This window comes from Thunnus maccoyii, chromosome 15, assembly GCF_910596095.1.
Source record: "Thunnus maccoyii chromosome 15, fThuMac1.1, whole genome shotgun sequence".
Lineage (NCBI taxonomy): Eukaryota > Metazoa > Chordata > Actinopteri > Scombriformes > Scombridae > Thunnus > Thunnus maccoyii.
Genome location: NC_056547.1, coordinates 14,148,326 through 14,162,991, shown reverse-complemented (window position 1 = coordinate 14,162,991; position 14,666 = coordinate 14,148,326). Strand labels below are relative to the sequence as shown.

The 14,666-nt window shown below is 37.9% G+C and overlaps 1 protein-coding gene across 1 annotated transcript in view; it reads left to right on the top strand.

The window, feature by feature from the left end:
• LOC121912544 (teashirt homolog 1-like) overlaps positions 1 to 5,724 on the top strand; it is a 195,504-nt gene extending 189,780 nt beyond the window's left edge. The window contains exon 3 of the transcript XR_006100096.1: positions 5,071 to 5,724. The gene's annotated coding sequence lies outside the window, so the exon portion shown is untranslated. The remainder of the gene's footprint in view (positions 1 to 5,070) is intronic.
• Positions 5,725 to 14,666: the final 8,942 nt, after the last annotated feature.

The window sequence follows — 14,666 nt, the reverse complement described above, 5'->3', positions numbered from 1 at the left end:
TGCATACTAACTTCCACACCAGGTGCTCAAGCTGTAAAGACTGATAATAACACCTTGAGGTGGACGGGCAGTCCACGCCTTTACTTGAAGAGTTTACCAGTTTTTATGTAAACAGTGTCACAGCTCTTGTCAATCAGATGTAATTGTCTTTTTAATATCATTCATTCATATCTTCATTTTCTTTCCTTTTTTTTTTACACCATGTTGTGTTTTATGTCTAATTTACTACCTTGACTTAACTACATATAGTGTATATGTAACTAGCATTTTCACTCTTTAAATCTTTATGCCATAAAATGTGGAACAATGAATCAGGCAAATGTCACATCAGAGGTGAAAATGACATTTTGCAGACAGATTTAAAACTATGGCAATAAATGTTTAAGCCGCAATGCAAAGGACAAGCATCGAGTGTAAGTAAACTTTACAGTTTGTGCAAACAGATGTCTAATAATCTGATGAAAAGGTGCAGAATGAGTGTGGTAATTTGAGACATTGTCTAGCTCCTGAGACACAACACTTACCGTGGTGCTGTCAGTCACTGACTGCAGATCAAGTCATGAGTGTTGTTGCTTTAAATACATCTTTAAATCTTTCCTGTGAAAATATTTTTTCTTTAAACAGACGTGTTATGAAAAATGATTCAGCTCATTACAAAATATATCCTTATTCAAAATAGATAATATATCTTATCTAAAATAGTGTTATTCGTTGTCCCCTTGAAGCTGCTGAAGCTTCATGGTGGAAACACTGACTTTTCACTTGAAATCAAGATGGAGGAAGAATTCTTCCCGCCAACTTCACATAATTAGAAACATCTTTTCCTGGGAACCATGAGCCTGCCTCGGCCCAAAGCATCACACACGCAACCAGCAGTGTCCTTCTTCACATTTGTGTCACAGACACCCTTCATCCCGCAAAGCTTACTGTGTCCTCCTGGATAATTATGACAAGAGAAAGAAGAAGGAAATGAGAAGGGAAGGTCCGGTGCTGTGGCAGGCGAGGACACACAGGAAGTCTACCCTGTCACCCTCTGAAGGAAAAAAACAAAACAAGACAACAACAAACGAGACAACACACTAGGACGATCTAAATCAGTGTTGCTGCAACAGCTTCCTGTCCTGAAGCTTTTGTCTGGTTCTTGTGCTTGTTTTTTGTTCTTTACATGAGCAACTAAACAAACAAACACAGCTCCCACAACCTTGTGAGTGACTGTTAGCCTTCATCGCATTTCTTTTTTCTTTTTCAGCTCTTTCCCTCCCACTCAGGCATCACTCCAGCACACATCAGCGTTGTGTAACTTCCCCGCTGTTTGATGATCCCGTGTTAAGTGCGCGGCAGCTGAGGACGTGTCTGTGGCGTCTCTCGGTGTCAAGGTGTTTGCAGATATTAAGTGATTGTTACACACACACTAATTAAAAAGGTGAATTTCAAAAGCAGTAAATGAATATGCAGATGGCCTGTGTTTGCGCCTCGTTTTCTGAAGTGGTGATAACAATGTGGCTCTAAGCTCTTCTCTTAACTGTAATTTTCTTGATCCACCATGACAAACAAACAGAAATGATAATCCTATTATGTTTTTAATGGCACAGTTTTGTTTTCTCCAGGCAGTTGGTGAGAGATGTTTTTTTTTTGTTGTTGTTGTTCGCAGTGTTTTCTTCACCGTCACTGACAGAACTTGAAATCAATTTTCAGCCACTTCTGTTTCAGTCCGCACAGTTTTCCAGCTAATTCCTGCCTCTTTTTGTCTTCATTGTTGTGATGTGTGTACGTCCTTGTACCGGTCAACTAAACGGAGTACAGTTTTCTTCTCCGGGGCAGATTTTACATTAAGTAGCTTAGCATCACTCGTGGTTATTATAAACTGCCATTTTTCATTACTGTGGGAAAGATACCTCCATTTGTTTTGGAAGGTTTTCCAAACCTTGACACTTGGAATATTCTGTTGTCTTTATAAAGCATTTGAATTAATGTCTCTTCAGTGAAATGTTGTGGTGTTTTATCCACATGCTGCACTCTGTTTTATTAACCTCAAACATAACAGGAATGTGTTTTTGTACTTGTGGCTGACAAGAAAGTCAAACAAAATATAATTCAGTTGCTTCCCACCACTATACATTAAAAGCAGGAATAAGGCATCTGCAATAGTGGTCATGTTATCACATACATTTTGAACCTATATGGAGTATAAATGATCTGCTGGGTGTAAAATGTGCATGATTTATATACATCAGTAACAAGATAATTATAGTTTGTGTGCACTGAAATCAAATTTAGTACGTGAAAGTTATGAATATGCATAAAGCAGTAATCAGATGAAAAGATTTAGTGTGTGAACAAGTCAAAACATGTCAACTTGCACCTTGTCATTCCTATAGTTGCAATCCAGTCATAAGACATTTGTTTAATCACATATCAAACAACAAGAGAAACGTCTTCAAAATTTAAATGTATGAAGTTTTGATACTTCTTGATAAAATATGCTTTAATCAACACTAATGAGCTGTTTTATGTCAGAAAGTGACAAGATTCTTCATCCTGTGTTACTGTATGAAGGGTCATAATACATAGAGGAAGCATTCTACATTCAGAACATTTTGTGCCAATAGTACTGTATGTACTGTAGTATAGAGTACATATTTTAAAGCCACTATGTGTTGATTAAAGGTTTCTGGCATCTTTTAAATTATTCTGATAATAAACAATGTTTGTGTCATAAAAAAAACAAGACATCGTACAATCGTGCATCTCACCAGCTCTCCAAAGCCAATAGTCGCTGCCAGTGCAGAAAGTAGTAGTGTTCCCCTTCATTTAGCAAGGCAGAAAGTAACAGTGCGGAGGTCGGGGTGGTGGATGGCTTATAAGCATGTCTGGATTTCATAACCGTAATCTTTCCCTAACGTTAACTGTGCTGTTGTTGCCATGTGCATATGTTTTTACTGCAGAGAGGGATAACTTAAAAAACATTGTCACTAAATGTAAGCAGGGATTTTGCATGAATAGTCCAGTATTGATGTTTTTGTCTGGCATTAGGGTTGAAAAAATAGAGAGTGGTGGGACTGTTTGGATGGTCTTATATGTTCTTTTAAGACACATCAACCTCAGAGACAAACAGGTGGCTGTTTGACAAAAGAGTCCACTCACTAGCTGCTCACAATACTTTCAGTGACATCACAATGTTTTCCAGAACAAGCTAGCAAGTAACACTGTTTTGTCAAACTTCTGTTTCTAAGATTAGATGCCCTGGTGGCCTAATGGTTAAGGCACATACCACATTACCACAGCGTCTATGGTTTGATTCCTTTGCAGGCGACTCTTGTTGCATGTCATTCTCTTCTGTCTCCCTGTGTTTCCTGTCTCTCTACTGTGACCCTCAAATAAAGCCCAAAAAAACACACAAAAAAATGCTGTTTCCATGTTCAAGAATGAACTTTCAAGCTCAAACAGGATGACAGCTGGTTTCATTTTCTCTAATGCATAAACATGGATAAAAAGCTTTTTGCATGTCCAGAGAGATTTGATCAACAGGATAGACATCTCTAAAAATTATGAACCTTGTTTCAAAGAACTGATTCCAAAATTCTTTGAAATGGCGTCACTATTTGTCATATTCCTCCCTAAATTTTCCACTATTAAGACAGGTGCCATGTGTCTATGCTCAAACCGGCTTTTGACAGTCACCTCTCAGCCTGCCAGAATCATACAAATGGGCCACTCATGTTTGCATTCAGTAGCACCGGTCACAGCTGCTTGGACGTCTGACGGCCCATCTAGAGTTCAGCCAGCCTGTCTGTGTTGACAGCTTCTGCTATTAAGGACACCAGCAGTCCACAGCTTCCCGCTGGGCTACTGACTGGTTTAGAGAACACAGAGTGAGTGTGTGTTTTCCTTCCAAACTCTCCAGCTTTAAAATTCTTGGACATGAGACTCGAGTGCAGTAATAGTGTTGCAAGGTAGGAGGAGCTATTTTGAGCTTCCTTGGTTCCGGTAGTAAAATTCCCATTCATTTTTCCCATAGACAATGTTACATGACTCACAGATGGAGCACTTCTACAGGTTGAATCATCATGAAACTCTCGTAGTTAAATCATTAGTACAAAAGATTAACAACTGCACTAGAAAATACCTGTTTATTTGATGAAAAGTCGAAGGTACAAACATCTAGGTAGTTATGGCAAAAAACATCTAATCACCAAGCTTAAAATTATGTTAGGTGTGCGGCTAATTGTGGGCGTCAAGCTACAGATTATGATGTTGAGCAAACTGAGTACACTATCTGCAGTTTAAATGAAATCACTCTTAAATTCTGGGCTAATTGTGATGAATTCAGCACAAGCTGGGATTTAATTTAAGCTGCAGATCACATTACACATCAAATATTGATTGTCATATGCAGAGAGAGCCGTCAGTTGCACTTTACTGTACAATGAAATTCTAACTTTGCACTTCCTTCCAGGCGCCATGGATAGCCAGAGTTGAGAATTAAATATAAAACTATGAAAATGTAAACTATAAGCAGAATATATACAAACTTTACAAGATAAAAATACAAAATTAGATACAAATGTAAACATAATTTGTAGTCGGCAGTCTGATTGTACATGAAACTGTAAACATAGTGGCTTTAAAATATGTACTGAATATTACAGTACAGTAATATTACAGTACAACTATTGTTGTTCAGTATGTAGTATCCAGTTTTTAACTGCAACAATGAAGCGTTTTGAATTTATTTCCACTCTGATTCATGCCTCTGACTGCCTTCTGCTCCATAGCAACGCCAGCAGAGGCTCATGGGTACTGTCCACCATGCCAAAATGCTTCTGAGAAATCATGTTTTGTCCATCAAAGTTTAAATAATTAAAACTTGTGTCCATAACTTAAACCTATAGGATCATTAAATTACCCAGGAGTGTCCTGCGTTTGAGGATGCCATTAAAAGAAAAACATTTTAATGAATACAGAATAGGGAAGAAAACGTCTGGAACAAGCTCTTCCTCCCATTTGGCATATCTGTAATGATGCTTTATTTTATTGATCTCCATAGGGTCATTTTTTTTAAATCTGCAGGGACATCAAAAGTCTCGGTCGGATGAAGGACAGCACCCTGAGGTGATTCAGTGCCTTGCTGAAAGACGAAAGAAGAAGAAAGAGCAAACACCAACATGACAGCTGCTTCTTGGAGTAAGAGAGATGAGCACTTTTTCAAAGACGGTGTGAACTTCTTGTGTTATTAAGCCCTAAAAGGACTAAAAAGTACAATTTGAGCACAAAGTGTCACTACTGTAAGCAGGATACCTTCAAGAAGAACCTCTGGCATGGCTGCCTATTTCTTGATGACAGCCAATGGCACATTCATTTCCCAACTAATACCTGAACTAAATACCTTATTCCCCTTGAACTCCTGAGGCTTGTAAATGTGCTGGCATTATGTTTTCTATGCCGTGTGCCCTAATCAGTGAATAATAGTCTCAAAAATGTCCAACTTGAATAAACACCACCGAGTACTTACGCTGACAATGTAGGAGTTTCATTTTAAAATGTTTTACCTTCTCCTCTTGCAATGAAGAAAAGTCAACATGTAATTATTGTGGAAGTGTTTGTTTGAATCTTAGTCGACAGAGGTATTTAAGAGTCTGAGCCAAATCCTCATGCAGTCTCCCTTGAACCCGACAGAAGACACCGAGACCCCTTTAATCTTGGCGGTAATGCAGTGACAAGCTCTTCTGATGCACCTTTCATTTGAAATGTTTTAATGTCTCTTCACATTCTGCTCCTGTCGTCTCCCTCTCCTTTGCTTCCTCAGTCTCTTCGCCCCTTTTTCTGGAGGTAGGTGTTGTCAAATGTATTTAATAAAAAAAAAAAAAAATTTAAAAAAAAAAAAAGGAAGCTTGAACTAACTTCTGAGAAACATCAGTCCAACTTTAATCAGAATTTTAGTGCAGCTTTCTGAAGAAGTACATTTATTAAAGTGATGGCATTTGTAGCGTCCTGCGCCACACCTGTTTCCACATTCCCAAGGGAGGACAAGCCCGATCACTTCCAGTTCTCATCCGTTAGAAGCTGGAACTTACAGTATTTTATGTCTAAGATTAATGCATTACCAGTCAGACGCGGAGCTGAGGGTCAGGAAACTGGAGGTCTAGATGAAGGCCTGGCATTGCTTTAATGCAACGCAGCCAAAGATTTATCATAATTTCCATTTTCACCATGTATCTATCCAAGAGACTCACCATGTAGGGGCGTGATGGTCGCTTTTGTTTGGCCGTTATCATCGTCTGTTTCCACTTATGCTTGAATGAAGCACAGAGGATTAAATTGTGCTATCGTGAAATTATAAGCAAACAAGAGATATGTTTAAAGGTTTCATAGTGAAGTGTTTCATCTTCTTTTGTACCAAGAAAGCCATAAACTGGACATTTAACATTATTTACCCGTCTTTGTTTCCTTCCCGATCAACTTTACCAACAGCAATCCTTAATCTCATGTCACTTTGTTAATTGGAGCCTCTTAATTATCTGTTACTTTTCAGACATCAGACTTTTGTAAGAGGATTGAAATGCTTCACATACTGCAGTTTTGAGACTGATTTGTCTTAATACCGAACTAGACAGCAGAAAGATTTTGAGGGCTGTTTAGTTGAAGGTATGAGGGGTTATGGGGATGAAACGTCCAGCGTCCCACTGTGTCAACCACAGGAGTCCACCACAGGGGACCACAACTTACCATATGGAAGATTTCAGATGTTTTAACATGAGACATTGGGTTGCTGCTTTAATCCAAAGCACATCACTGTATTATAGTGTTGTATTATTGATTGTATTTTGAGTATACATAGCTGCTGTGAGAACTGAAGTGGAAGTTTGTACCCTGTAGCTGCAAACTCCTGGGTTTAAGCCCAAACAGGGACCTTTGTTACATGTTGTCCACCTCTTATTCTCTACTGTATAAGCTTTTTTCTATTGAGCCATTCTTGTAAACATCTTCTCCTCCTCTTACACATCCTAAATAGTTTGTTTGATTACATTTTTTTCCAATATTGTGATGTGGCTGGTCATCATGTTGCTGCAATGGGTACATTTGCTACGTTCCTTTTTTGTAACTCCCTATTGTCTAGTCAGAGGGGTCTATTAAATCTTGTACAATATGTCAAATAGCAACCAGTATATTAATGTATTTTGTCGATAATAGGGTTACATATTATACTGTTGTCCACTTTCAAAATACATACACTTTTGAATATTTTCTATGTATCACTTTTTGTGATTTCAAGTTCAAATTTTGTTGTAGAATCCTGATTTGGTTTTCTGAGGGTAATATTTTGTGTTGGCTCTGCAATGAGGAGATTTTTGTTTTGGAGAGATTAATAGAAAATGCAGCTAAGACAGAAACACTGTATCCTCCCGAAATAGGACATTTCTGTTTTGTTTATTGAGGGGTTTTTTTTTGATGTTCTCTTTTTGAAATTATGGACTGTTCATTATGACTTGTCATGTGGCCAGCCTGGTTGTTGTTGCTGTGCAGAACTCTCAACTAAACAAATCAGTTAAAGAGAACATACCATGCTTTTTGGGATTTTCTGTCCGTATATACAGTATCTACAGTATATACTGCATAACGTTTGTAAAAATGTATGTAAAAATGTTCCGCTTCATTTGCAATGTTATCTCTACTTCCTTCTCATGATGATATAAGATTGTTCGTGCATGTCCACAAATGGCCGTCCATTTCGTAGCATTTCATGCTAAGGGTGCGGCTAAGGTTGTTCCATGGGTTGTTCACATTGTCACATTGGATTCAGGCTCAAACATGTAATTGAGAAGTTTCCATTTGGAATAAAGAACAAGAAAAAGAAGTGAAATCCTACTACTACTGTTTGTTTACATTGCCTCTAGAGCTGCTTCCTGGAGTTGGCCGATCAGAGCAGAATGGGCTCATCAGGAGGGCATCCTTAAAGAGACAGGAGCTAAAACAGCCTGTTTCAAACAGAGGCTGATCTGAGTTGCTGCTTAACTTTTGAACTGTAAATCATGCAAAGATATTCCAGTAGAGCCCCAGTATATAAATATAGAAAATAGAAATGTGTAGAAATGTGCATGATATGTCCACTTTAAATCAACAAATAAATCAATCTATGACAGCTGTTTTTGCAACTATTTGTTTTCTGACAATGTATCTTGAATGTCTTGTGGTTTATGACCATGATGTCATCAATTTTGTGCCTACAGTATATGAGGAACGGATTAGATCAAAGCATTGCCTGTTCAGTATATCTGCTTTTTCCTTCACTGTCTACTGACAACCAACTAATGAAGGTAAACTGCATGAAAATCATAGTCAAATGTTTATCTTGGCAGCGATAATATCACATCCTAACCCTGGTGGTCTCCCCAGTTTCTTCATTGAACTACATACAACCACAGTATGTTATCAAGGCTGTTGACAGGCTGTTAACTGACAGCTTGGGATGTTTTGTTGCTTCTGTAATCAATAAAAAAGCAAATATTATGTCGGAGGACAACAGAGTCAGATCAGCTACAACTAGAGTCAACACTGCTCTCCATCCTCAGTTATTTTAATCAGGGAGTCCTATTCTGTAAGAATCTATAGAGTTAAAACCAACATAGACCTACAGTATGAGCATTCATATGCATTATAGTTGATCTCTTACTGTGTCCTTGCAAAAAACAAAACAAAAGCAAAGCAGATTTTGAGCTTCTAATACTAGACGATACAACTTGTTCAAACAGGGTTTTTACAATCCTCCCTGTCTTGAGAAATAGAAAATATTAAATTTGATACCCTAAAGACAAATAATGATGATAATGTGGATAGTTTAGTGGCCATTACAGGCCATAACCTCCCACCATATTCTCCAGATGCACACACAAATGCACAAATGTACACACGCTCACACACATGCATCATTAATGTATTTCACTTCAAAGTCTTGGCAATTTTCTGATGACATTCACACTCCTCCAGGGTCAAACAACATCTCACTACCTGCGTATCAATTATTAAATATTTTAAGCAGCATCCCGCCTCCACCTCCGTCACCCCCTCGAGACCGATGCTGTTATCATTTTAGTCAGAGTCAGTTTCCATTGGCATTTGTCATCCCCACACACATTTACGAGTTATCAATCGCTGTGTCAGGATGCAAAATAACTGATGTTCTTTGGGGCGGGATTGGATGGGACTATCTGGGGCTTTCAATCAATGCATATTCTCTCTCTCTCTCTCCTATGCCACTACTCCCTCATAAATCTCAAAGCATTGTGGGGCTGTAATGTATTTGTGGGGGGTGGTGGCTTGGCTGTGGGTGCAGATGGAGTGGGGGGTCTGGGTGACAGAAGCAGTAGTTATATTATCAAACATTACACCTTAGGGCGAACACGGTATCAAGGGCTTTCAGACTGTGTAAGCTCGGCGCTGTGGCAAAGGAGGAGGCACGACAACAGCACGCAGGACAAGAAGGGATTACTTTCTGTCATCCATAAATCAACTCTCCAGCTAAACTAATCTTTCTGGCTGGATGGCAGAGTAAAAACTCAAGGTATATGGATGTAATGTGTGCTTGATGCATCTGGTTATGGCTGCCTGGCTGCACACAGGAAGGGTGAGAGGCACTCCAGCAGTAGTTACAAGTTTGTTAATGTATACTTTCCTTGCCGCTATATCCTTCTCTATCTTGTTCCACATGATTGTAGAGGCTCATTCAATAGTACAGTTGTGATAGTGTGTATACAGATATGTGTGTCATCTCCTATCCAACATGTTAAACAACAAAATACGTCATTTGTAATTGCCCTCCAGAATGACTCGTATAAGTGTTTTCTGATCTGATGTCCCTATCAGCAGGATGACAGTGAGTCAATGCCAAAACCATTTCAACTTACTTTTGCAAAAATAAAACCCCTTTTTTAAAAAAAAAAAATCTTATACTATGGTTAAAGGCACATGTCCAGCTCTATATTTATATACTGGGGCTCTACTGGAATATCTTTGTATGATTTACAATACTTTTGTGGCCCGTCAGTTCAGCCTCTTTCTGAAACAGACCGTTTTCTCTTTAAGGCCCTCCATCACAAGGGGAAAGTAGAGGTAACATTCAAACATAGCATTCAGAGCACATTGAAGCCCTGGCAGGGAGCATTTTTACATAAGTTCACCTAAAATTTTGGACCTTTGACCATGTTTGACATCATAACAGTGTAAAAATAATAGAAACTCACAAAAAAAACATGTTGGGTTTTGTTAGATTAAGGCACAAAAAAAGACTTTCTTAGTGTTACACACTAAAAATAACTGCATCAAAATTGACCCAAATTGGATTAATATAGCTCCAACTCTTACTACTTACCTAGTTTCCACAGGTAGAAAACCATAGGACAATGGCTGTTTTAACCCAGTGTGACTGTTGGGTTATTTACCCAATCTGTATGATTGTGAAGTACTATAATCTACTCTTCCTCTTTTTAAACTTGCATGTCACTATTCATGACTGATAGTAAATAATACTATTATTTAATACTAATATTATCAGCAGTTTTTAATGTCTTATGTCAAACAACCCATTGGTACTGGTTAAAGTTAGTCCAGTACTGTGTTGGTGCTATTCACCTAAATTGGGGCAGTTTTGACCCAGTGGTTTTTAGTGTGTAACCCATACCAATGGTTTTATGTTACAATAACTACTTATTATTTGTTGTTTGGGTTAAAATTACTGCATTAAGGTTAGAGAACAATCATGGTCATGGTTAACAGAAACCATAGTTGATTGAAATTTTGAAGCAAACAGCATTCTCCTGTTTAACATAAGCGTTATGTTGCTTTTTGGATATTTTCTTTCAGGGTATTTTCTTGGGAGAACATTCTCCCTATTATTAAACATTGAGAGGAGGTAATGATTAATAGAGGCAAATAAAGCACTTGAACTATCAGTCATTTCACAAAGAAGGCAGGTGAGTGGATGTTGAAAGGAAAGTTTTGATGTAGTTGATTAAAGCGCCAGTTTTTGCTCATTAAAGTATGTGATCTAAACACATCTTTGGTAGGGAGGAAAAAAAGGTTAAAAATGGGAAAAAGTCTCATGTATAAATATAAAAATAGCCCCTTCCAACACCTTCCTTGGATAATTAGCTTAAAACAAACATTTAATACCAACCATCTACAACTTCTAAGGTTACTAGAAATTGTATTATTTATCAGCAGTAAAAATAACAGCATGCCCAGACTAATATATATTATTAATTGGATGAATAATTATTGGGGATTTTTCCTCAAACAAATCCTGGCATTTCAAACAAAGAAGGCTTGTTTCATCAGGCCAGTGGCAACTTTATTTCTACAATAAATTTATTAACCTATAATAACATTTGTTGTTGACAGAATGAACTTACCATCTCAAACTTTTCATACTTTTAAAAAGACATTGGTATATTTGAAACAGATTAATTTGTCACACCAGTAAAACTGACGTGTTTTTCACTGTGTGAATGTTTGCGTAGTAAAGTACGGTAACTGCAGTATTCAGTGCTTTTGATTTTTCTGTCTGCATGTTATCATCAAAGACATGCTACTGTACCGTCTCTGCTCCATGTGGGATGATTTTTCCTTCAAGTATAATAATTTGGTCTGTTCATGGATGCATTTTGAAATGTAGTTTTTAAATAACAAATTACAGAAATAGATTTGAAACTATAACTGAATGTTAACTGTATAAAAGTTTTAGCTATAATAATAGAAAACAATTTAATATTTTTCAGATACTGCGCAGTATTTAGTTATTGTCATCAAATATGAAAATTTTGGTGTCTCAGCTTCAGAAATGCAAACTCACCTAATGAGATTTGTGTAGACCCTATGATGATGTATTCAGCTCCCACATCTATTGATTCCTTTTATGTGTTTTATGTAGGGTTGTTGTACCCTGTAATGGCTGTTAGAATTAGTTTTCAGGTAGATGCAAATATACTTAAAAGTAACTAGAAATGAGCATGTAAAGCGAATATCTTTCAAAATCTAGCTGTGGCAGGTTTTCTCTATCCACTTAATGTTCTCACCTTTTTTTTACCCCTTTACCTGTTTGCATCACTGCAGCTTTTACTTCTGGTCTGCTCTATGATGACCTGGAAAATAACACTTTTTAAACCCCTTCTCAGCAGTGTGACAGGTGGTTATACAGTAATACTGGGGAATAATGGGGGCATTAGCATTTGAGGATGCAGTGCAGCACAGTACAGGAGGCTCCTTAATGTTTGAGCAGTAGGAGGGGCAACATAATGAGAAGCCAAGCCGAGTCTTCACAGAAGCAATTTAAGTTCAAATCAGACCTCGGGGAAACAAAGAAAGCCCTGGTGACATGTAGCCTGCTCAGAGTAAATCACCTCGTACGTTGTGTCTGGGCTCTCCTGATAAGTTGGTGGGTTTTTTTTTTACATTTTCCTGTGAAAAGGATTTTGCCACTCAGGTTGAAGACACCACTGGGGCCTCAGGACCTATGACTATTTGAAATTGCAGCATGGATCGTCGTGCATCATTTTTTGCACTCCCTGTGGAAAACAATGATAAACCTGAAGATGCATCAGTGATTGTAAAGTTGTATGGAAGCATATTTTTGTTTGCTGAACAAATGTTCCATGTTCACTCGTGAACAGAAGAGATCCACAAACTGCAACTTATATCTGAAAATTACAAAATAAACAAAGAGGTTTGGGTGTTTTTCCATTTTCCAACATTGATTTTTTTAAATTAGAGTTCACTGAGTTACGGCAAAACATTAAATCAGGTACACATATCATAATTTGTTTACATTCAGCTGCCTCTTTCTGGCTGATTGGGTGGTTGAAGGTGGAGAATTTTTGGTGATGTCAGACAGCAGATCATTGATGAGGGTGGCGAAGCGCTATGAAGCACTGAGTATTAAACGGGAAATTAGTAGGATGTGAAAGAACGGAAGGAACAATGATTTACAGCTAGATCATATATATAATTAAATGATCCTCATGAATCAATTCAATATCAATTTACTTTATTTCACCAGGATAATCCACTCAGTATCAACACAGCTTTCTAGGGAGTCCAACAGTAAAGTACACTGGTGTCTGTGTCCTGAAGGCTGCTATTGAACGCAACATGTTTTGGCTGCAACACTCACCAGAAGATGTGGATCCCACCTCTCCCATTTCTGCTTAAATTGCACAACCATTCAACTCCTCTTCAGATTTGTTTTGGGTACATTCAGGTTTGCAGTTGGACAAATAATTGAGTTACATGTTGTAGTTACAGTTACCTGATGTGCAATATTACATAAGTCTCTTTTATAGTTCAGAATACACTAAACTACACCAGGAAATTAACCGTAACTCCATCTCCAGAACACTGGGGTTAGGTATCACACGCAGTGAAACTCTGGGTCTGTTGACCTTCCTCATGAATGTTAACATCCATTTACCTCCTTTTCCTTCCAGCAGCAAAGAGAGCTGTTGGCTTGTGTGTCAACTTCTACATGTCTGGGCGTCACTGCCCAGATCCAGCTGGCCAGTTTCAATACTGCATTATTCATAAAACATAAACATGCAAAATGGATTCCACTGGTCCACTCCCCACCAAAGTCAGAAGATTAATGAGTCACTCTTTAGGTTATAATTCAAAGTTCATCCTCACATACATCATATTTTGAAGCACATAGATTATAAGAGAGAGAACATTTATCATATGACAGGACATACACAAGCTCTCCTGCACACATAAAACACGCAGGACTCCTGTCTCGGGCTGCACACACACACACACACACACACACACAATTTGTTTTAACACCAGGCCCCACCAGAGTGAACCGCCTCTTTCACATCCAGTTATTCTAATTTTATTCAGGCACATCTCCTCTGAAGCATTAAAGTGCCGTTTGCACAAACAGATGAGAGATAATAGTCTAAGAAACTGGTCATTCCTATACTCTGCTGCCCTGTGAGAGCAAGAGAGATGATAATCATTCATCACAATAATCAAACCGTGAGACACCACAGAGGGTTTCGTGCAGCTTCCTGCAACATCTGATGTCCACAATTGGTGCTTTTAAGTTATAGGAAGCAAGGAACAGCGGACAGTGGTTTTCTAGTGGAAGAATTACAAATTCAAATGCTATAAACAAATTTATTTTTTCATTTTTGTCAGTAAATATTAAAAATATATACAGTATAGAGGATTTTCGCCCTGTATTTCATAGTTTGTAGCCTTCTCTTTTCATGTGTCTTTTCAAGCATTTGCATGTTTGTTAGCAGCAATTCCCATATATACAGTATGTATCTACTTATTTATTTTAATCTCAGTAAATATAACTATAATATTTTATTAATTAATAACATTATTTTTCTATTTTTGTCTCTGTTATGAAGGTTTTTTTTCATACTCTCTGGTTGCTTTTTATGTTCTCACTGAATCTTAAGTTGTCATTGTAATATGCTGTAATATGAAGCTACAGCCAGCAGCCGGTTGATGGTTGTTGCTTGCAAAGCGTCAGAGGACATTTGCATAAAGTTGAGCTTTTCTCTCTGTAGTGTAGCCGGGCTCTTTGTGAATCTCTCTAGCTCAGCGGGCTGTAAAGCCAGGTCTCATTGACAATGAATAGTAGCTGTCTCTGTCCCAGCTTTTGAGTC